Source organism: Drosophila virilis, unplaced genomic scaffold (assembly GCF_030788295.1).
Source record: "Drosophila virilis strain 15010-1051.87 unplaced genomic scaffold, Dvir_AGI_RSII-ME tig00000357, whole genome shotgun sequence".
Classification (NCBI taxonomy): Eukaryota; Metazoa; Arthropoda; class Insecta; order Diptera; family Drosophilidae; genus Drosophila; species Drosophila virilis.
The window spans coordinates 25001-33467 of record NW_027212811.1 but is presented as its reverse complement, the minus strand read 5'-3'; positions in this window follow the sequence as shown (position 1 = coordinate 33467).

The following is an 8467-nucleotide window of genomic DNA, read 5'->3' as shown; positions in this document are numbered from 1 at the left end:
AAATGCATTTCGAATTTCGAATTTCGAATTGGCCAAGTATGCGTTTATCATTTAATTACGCCTTCTATGAACCAGCCTATAAATTGAACACATGCAAAACAAAGCTCTAATGCAAGCTCTGCCGATGGCTAGTGCATATTAATATCCGGCGGCCCAACATGGACAAGTAAAACTATTATTCGAATTGCCTGAGCAACCGTGGATAGCAAAGGGTTTAATGGGCGTCGACAAAATGAGTTACCCCCTATTGTGTGCCTTGCATATATTATTATGTGCATCCATACAAAACTCCCGCCCACTAATAATCGTTTTTAATCCCATAAACACGTATGCACTTAAGTACTTAAAATATTTTCTAACAGGCTAAACATATTAACGCTTACGTAAAGACTGCTATTCATAACTTTATATTGTATAATGGCCTAAACATTTTTAGTTAATATTGACGAATACGTTCGCTTGCGTACTTTGAGTTGAAGACAATGTATGTGCTATATATTAGTCAAATGGCAATCATTAGGTATATTAAAATTAGAAATCTTGCTTAGAAACTAAGGCAACTCAATAAAAGTTGAATTTCAACTACAGACGATTAAATGCTGTAAACTGATCCCAGGGTGGGGTGCAAATGTTGCATTTTGAAAAGGGATTTTGGCACTAACTGAGCATCTCATTAATTCAGGACAGTTGATGATAACAAGAGACTCCTTAAAATGGGCACAAATAGAAAAATATTTTAAAAATAAATAAATTCTATTAAAACAGAATAAAATCCACAATTAATAAGTAAGAGGTATTTGTGCAGCAAAAAGTAAATCGTCAGATGCACAATTAGCTTAAACTGTAGCTACGTCCACAACCACAAGCCAGCTGCCAGCTCCCTAAGGTAAGAGGTAAGCCAGGGACATGACAGTTTTGGTTTAAAAATGACAAGTGAGTGCATTGCGGTCGAGTGTCACAGAGTACGCAGTACACAAATGTAGACTTGTTCAGTTTGCAATCGAGTATAGCACTCTAACTAGAGGAATTAAAGGATATAGGAGTATGCACAGGCATGTTCCCTCTTTTAAGGTGGGCTTTTAAAAGCATAGAAAAGCCTTGATAAGCCCAAGTATTGGCGGTCCTGCATCCAATGCGTGCTCGTTCATGAATGAGCACAGCCTATTTTGGAGCTTTGAAATATGTAGATGAGTTTTTTTTTACCCTGAACCCATTAAAAACGGGTAAATGGGTAAGAAAAAATGTATAATGTTTTTGTGATTTTATGTAACAGGCAGAAAAAGGGCAACCACGAACCCAAAAAGTATTTATATGTTTGATCAGGACAGAGATTTAGCCATGTCCGTCAGCATCAACGCATCAATCTCAACAAAAGCGAAGGACTTTAAAAATTCTAAATATACATTCTCTATTAAAAAGTAGAAGAGCTCGATTCTTATGGTATATGTACATATTCCGATCTTTTGCATACCTCCATAATTTCTCCCCAAATGGGAGGCAGAGCCTTAACTTGAAATATATACACACTTTTGCATGCCTTATTTAAACAGATCTGAGATAAAAGATCGGACTATAAGCACCGACGTTAATGGAGAATACAGTTGCTATACATAGTGTAGAGCAAAGGGATGAAGAGACACAGTAATCAAATACATAAATGTGAGTTTTTCTGTGTGCATTTACAAAGGGAAGCTTGGCCTTGGTTTCGGGATATGTCTTAGTCGTATATCTGCTAAGCGCTCTACCGACCGGAGCTCAATTAGTTGTACTTCTATTCTTTTTTTTCCAGTTAATTGATGTGGTAAATAGGGAAAGCTGCCTGTTAGGGTCCGCAAAAAAATAAAGCACAGAGGGATACACTATTATTTGCTCATCGATGCGAGCTTAAAGCCCATCGCCGCTGGGAGTTCACATCAGTATTGACTGCTGTCAATGCTGAAATTAGCTGGCAACGCAAAAAAAATGATATATAAAAAATAAAATAAAAACTTGAGTTATATTTGCACAATGTGTTTTATATTGGGGCTTTGCATTGTTGCACGCCAAGTGGTATACAACCAACCGCCCAGTCACATAGTTGGGCCAAATCCCACAAAATGAGCATCAATCAAAAGTAAATCACGCCGGCGACTTGATGAAAGCGTGACATGTGTTGTTAAAAAAAAATGAAAAATCCCAAGGGTTGAGCTCTTTGGGGAGCACAAAAAAAGTTACTTAAACTTCAATAAAGCCAAATTTAAACTTTTTGCGGCATCCTATTTCTATTTCTCGTTAAAAACCAACCAACCAAAGAATGTAAACTGTGTAAAACAAAAACCCAAAGAATTCCTTAGGCTATATATTACACAGTCTGAGTTTCTCGCTGAGTTTTCGCCTGAGTTGTGCTCAGGCCGTGTAAACACAAGGCTGAGCAGTTTATACGAAATATAACCTTTTCTATTCATTTGTCATTGTCTACACCTAACAAATTGCAATGTGCTGGTGCTTGCCACTTACTGCATTTGGTGTTTAATTTTTCGATTGTTTGTAGCTATTGACAATCGATAACAACAAAATGCTGGCCTTTCTGTCTTTATTACATGGCAGCTTCTTGAGAGTTTTTTCTGGCAAAGAAAGATTTTAAATGGATGCGTGCTATCCTAAGTTATATTTAAAATGAATTTTTATTCTTATCGAAATAAGTTCCAAGACTTGGAATATACATTTTCAAAGTATTTACTCCTGTGAGACAAAGCTTGAAGACGAAAATAAAACTTTCGTTGTATAGTCTTTGAGCTGAATTTACCATATAGGTGGGGTGAAATCAAATTGATTTTCACAAGGATCTTTTGCAAAGATCAATGTCACTAAAACACAGAAGAGCGATGGAGTTTGTAATGTATGTGATTCACGCCTATAATAAATTTCCATATAGACCTTCGAAAATGAAAAATTGTTCATACAACCGTTTTACATTTTTTTTTTTTTTACTTGCAGGTGAAAATCTCCCAAAAGCCTCGTGCAGCTGTAAAACTAAAAAAATCGTATTGATCAATGGCCTGCAAAGTCAAGTTCATACACTCTGTCATTCAGTCAGCCAATCAGTCAGGCAAACAGTTTCACATTAAGACGATTGATCTACATGTTTCTTGAAAAAATGTTGCTTACTTATGCATGCTGTAAGTCCTTTCAAGAAGTCCTTCAAAAAGTACTGTAAGACGTGCAGGATAAAAATATAAATAGGTTTATTCAATGCAGACGATTGCACATTTATGGCGTCAAGGTTGAGTAGTTCTCACGGACGTTTCCGTCTCAACAAGCATTGCTTAAAATATATTCAAATGATGAAAAGGGAAAGAAATCGAATGTCAGTTGACAGCAGGATGGAGTAGTGGAGCATTTGTATTAGCATGGAAGGTAAGAGCTCACCCATTAGCGTTAAGGGTCAGGCGAAACATAAGTACAGCCTGTTAACGCTAGTTGCTACTTCATCTCCATTTTTCAAAAAAAAAATATTTTTATTTACCAACAATATCAGCTTATTAATGGCTTGAATATTGCTATGGATTAAGTAAAAAAGTCCTATCGACCAAAAGAGCGTATTAAAAGTGACTTTATTGAATTAATAAAATGATAGCAAATGGTAAAAAAAAATATTCAGTAAATGGAATAAGTTACCAAAATAAAAAATTAAACTCGTAATTAACGATTTGTCATAATTTACCTTAATTATAGTATTGAACTAACTAATCTTTGGATAAAGATGAAAATGCATTTGCATTGAATTGCATCGAGAACTTGCTTTTATTGCAGTCATTAAGTTTTGAGTATGGTTTTTCATTAATCATAAAATATCTTTTGGCTATCTGGGACTAGCCGGAACATGAGTTTCCGGTCCTAATACATGCACACATATTCATATGCATTTCTATATGGAGATATTTGAACTTATGGTACGGATTGTTGCATAAAGCCGATTCTGGGTTGTCAGATCAAATATACTGCAATAATATGATATATATTCTCTAACGATAGGAAATTATATATAATCGCTGAACAATAATTAGTTCTTGTTTCTATATCATAAGTTCTTAAGAAAGAGCTATATATATCTGAAAACATTTGAGCATGTGGACTTAACAAAGTTCCATTAGAATTTTTGCTTGGCACATAGTCATTAATAGTCAAAACTCGTAATGGTACATAAAAACTTAATCTAAGACAGCTACATATTGCAATAGGACTCGTAATGCCTATAATTTAGGAACACTTTTTGAAATAGTGTGACTATTGCAAAAATCCGACACAAGTATTCAATGATGCTCGAACTTTATCGAACAACCAAAAGACATATTTAAAAACCATAGCACATCTTCTAGGCAATGTAATCCACTCGCCCGATTTTACAGAGTTTTAGTTTCAGATATTCAACGCTGAGTGCAACAATTTAAAGCAAGATTGACAGGAAGTGCAGTCCTCGACAGATGCGTTTCTTAAGTGAGGTAAGGACTAGCCAAACAAGAGAACTAAACTAAACTAAAGGATATATTGATACATCAGGAGCATAGCCGAAGGTCAGAGTAGCCTGTGCTCTTCAAGATGTTTAAGATAACGGTCTGGAGCTCTACGGAGCTCAATCATAAAGTATGAATCAGATATAAAATTGGACTTTATCAGAAGACAATATTTTTCGCCGAAAACTTTCATGTCCTTAAAACAAAACGTGTCCCAACTACTTGCGCAGGCTTATATAACATAACGAGTCTGACGTATCGACTAGCTACATGCAATCGTTTGCAAACATTTGCGAATATTAAATAAAACAAAAAACCCCATTAGGCTGTGGTCACACGCCAAAAAAAAAGAGAAAACTGCGCTTTGATGCCAGAGTTAATAAGCAAATTTACATGTAAAAATGCTGCACGGTTTTATTTTGCCACACAAAAACAAAATTAAATGCAAATTTGATGAATAGAAAAAAAATGCAAAAATTGATAATGCATAATATTTATAATTACAAATATCTACAAGCCAATTTGTGTGCCAATTGAAGTGAATCAAATAAAAACAATACAAAATAAATGATGAAAAATGAGAACAAAATTGACGATTTTAATTTGTGAATAATTTGAATATCTAATTTGCAAACGACTGCTGTAAATGTCAAACACATTTATGCAAATGCAGCGCACGGCCAACATTTGTTCAATAGGCATAATTCTGTATCTTAAAGAAAAAAACCATTTAACCATGAATTCATGAGTTGAAATAAGCCTCGTTGAAAGCATTTCAATATGTGGAGCCCTAATCGTGTATATGGGGAAATTACTTATATAACATAATGTTACTTACCACCAGCGGAGTGGACCAAGGCACAAAGCTGGGCTATGATGACGACCAAAGAAGCGAGTGTTATCCACATGACGGCGGTTGCACTGACGTCTTCTCGTTGGCCTTGGTGCTCTCCCGACCAAAGGTGACTTGCTTTCAAACGGCTGCTGGCTGATAGGCTTTTTAGTTGATACAGCCGCAATCTCTCACTCACATACGATTGTCGCAATTGCTTTCAAGCTCTGAGGAAATTGGCTTCTAATTGTTTGGCTTTATTCTTTCTAATATGTTGCTTGTGGTTTAGCTTGATCTTCCACAGCAGTTGGTGGCAGAAGCTAAGGCTGGGACTGTTGCAGTGACTGTTTGCAGCTGCTGTGGCTAAGGTTGTGGCTGTGGCCTTGGCTGTGGCTGAGGCAGAGGTTGTGTTGTATGCAGTGGCGGGCAGCGTGACTGGGTGTTGCTCGGCTGACGTCAGTGTGCAGGTCAAGTCGATATTGCGGCATCATTTCGCGCTGCACAATGCCCTTGCTGACCAGCTTCCTTACGACTATTTTTGCCGCCCCTTTTCACACACTTAGGTCTAGCACTTTTTTAATAATCACTTATTACTTGTACGAGTTTCAAAAAAATAAACAAAAAATCACTGTTTTTCAACTCTCGTTTCACAATCACAATAAAAAAATAATTGCTGTTCGCTTCACCAGAAACTTGTCACAAAACGCCCGCCGTTTCAGGGGCCGTATACCGATTGCAATTGTCTATCATACGAAGCCGATCTGCAAAGACATATAGAATACATATACAAGATTATTTATTTATCTAAGTCGGAAAATGCTTAGGACTGTACAAATTTGTATATGCCACTTTAATTGAGCAGGACATCAAATAAAACATCCTTGCATACATAAAACAGATACTGGGCATATGTGGTAAAAAAGTTTAATGAGGGTGAGCATTATAATGCTCTTAACTAGAAAGCTAGATATTCAATCGGTTCAATGCAAATTTAAGATATTTGGCGAAAATAAATATATGTATATTTATCTTTATATATAATAATATATATATGTAAATATACGTTTTCACATTTGAAAGATCTAGACAATTATCCTTGGCACTTACAATTGGAATATTTAGCAGTTAGCAACATGTTAAATGAACTAATAATCATATTTTGATATAAACAGTATTAAAAGTGTATAAATATGACCATTATTTATGTATGTTCCGGCAAAACGCGCTGGCCGATCACTGATCCACGACTAAGCGATCGGCCCCGGCCGAAGCAACTGCAGATGCTCGTCAACAAATCTCGATTTGCAGACACTGTAGCTTCCGTACAGTGGGCTTAAAACGAATACCAAAGGTGATAAAGTATTGTCTTAGTCGAGGACCATTGCTATTTCATATAAAGAGTAAGGTTGATAGCCAGGAATTGGAATCATATTGAAAAGTTTGGTTCAAACTAAATGCCTTTGAAGGCGACCTAGTATAAATCATAATTAGCTGGATCCATCTATATTATCTAGATCTAATGTAGCCCGAAAACTTCTATATGAAAATATGTACGACTTGAAATATTTCAGTAGAATGGGCAAAGAAATCAAAAATTGAATTGTTTCATTAATATTTGGGAAATATATGACAAGCCCAGGCTTAAAACAATTATGGTTCGCAGATGTGGAAAATCGGGTCACGAACTTAACCTCAAGGCAAAAATATACATATTTATGCAATATTTCTGATAATTATACAATTAATAATTATTGACAGCAAATTATTCTTAACTAACACCTACACTTATGCTTTAATTTGAGAAGAATTTCTATATGACCAAAATGTTATCGTTTTTTGAAACAGCAACTCAATTAATAATGAGAAAGTTTGTATTGTGCCGAGTATTGTTTGATTTCTTCCACTGTTTGCCGCCTAATTAACCAAGGGCAGCCATAAAGGGGTCATAGTTAAATCATTGCAAATGCAATGACAAGCCCGAACTGCTTAAATAATTAATTGCGGCGACCCTCATGCGAACGGATGGATAGACGGCTAGCCAGTCAAGGGTGCACAAAGTGGATACATAAACAAATCATGATGCGAATATGTCCCTGAATAACGTCAACTGTGCGGATGCCGCTCGTTATAATTGGATTGTGCTATAAGTCAATTAATTTGTCCATTTTCGATGTTCTCAGTTAATTTCATTGTTGTGCGAGCAGCTTTTATCAGCTCGTAACCGACCGCCGCTAATATCAATTAGCTGCCAGGGAAACTATCCTTTGATTTGACTGTTTACTTCTGCGAATAAAATGTTTTCACTGGTAAAGCATTTTCTATACTTTCATGCAACCTTAGCAATGATTTTGCAACTTTATTTTTCTATCTCTTTTCAAACTATTTAATTTCACTCCTGTTTCATTCAACCTCTTACTGACCCGCCCTGTCTATCTTATTATTCTTATAACTTATATTCTTTACAAAAGGAACTTTCTTACGCATTTCTTTTTCTCTTTCTTTTAATGTGTTTTAATGTAATGTAGGTAATTAAAAACTGCTTCCAAGAATATACCTTTTCTCTTAATGCCTTTCTATTTACCTGTAGATTTAATTAACATAACAGTCAACAGTTAGCTGTAAATAGGGGCATAGATAGCCGGAGGGGCAAATTAAATACTCCCATCGTGACGCTGATGTTATTAAAAATGTTTGTAATTCCTCTAAGCTTTTAGCAGCTATTCATTCTATTGCAATAAGCCATCGCTGCAGTACTACGTCAACTATTTGCAAATTAAAATAACTTATAGACAGGGAACTCGCCTTTTCAAACTTTGTTCGCATTTCAATATGCTAGGTTTTTAAAGCAAGCCGCACATAATATTTTACTGCAGTCTGCCATAAAGCAATTTATATAAAAAAAAATATATCAAAACAAAAATAAAATAAGATTGTGCAGAGTCGACTAAAAGCAGCTGTAGGCAAAATTTACTTTCAAAGTAAAGTTGTTTAAGTATTAAGTCGCGCTTTATAATAAATCCCAACACTTAACGCACACAACTGAAGCGATATTCATTCGGATTCACATTTTGGTCATGGCTTTATTTTAAATGAACATAAATCTATTAATTCAATTGGAATTAACGCATTTGTCCATTTCGAA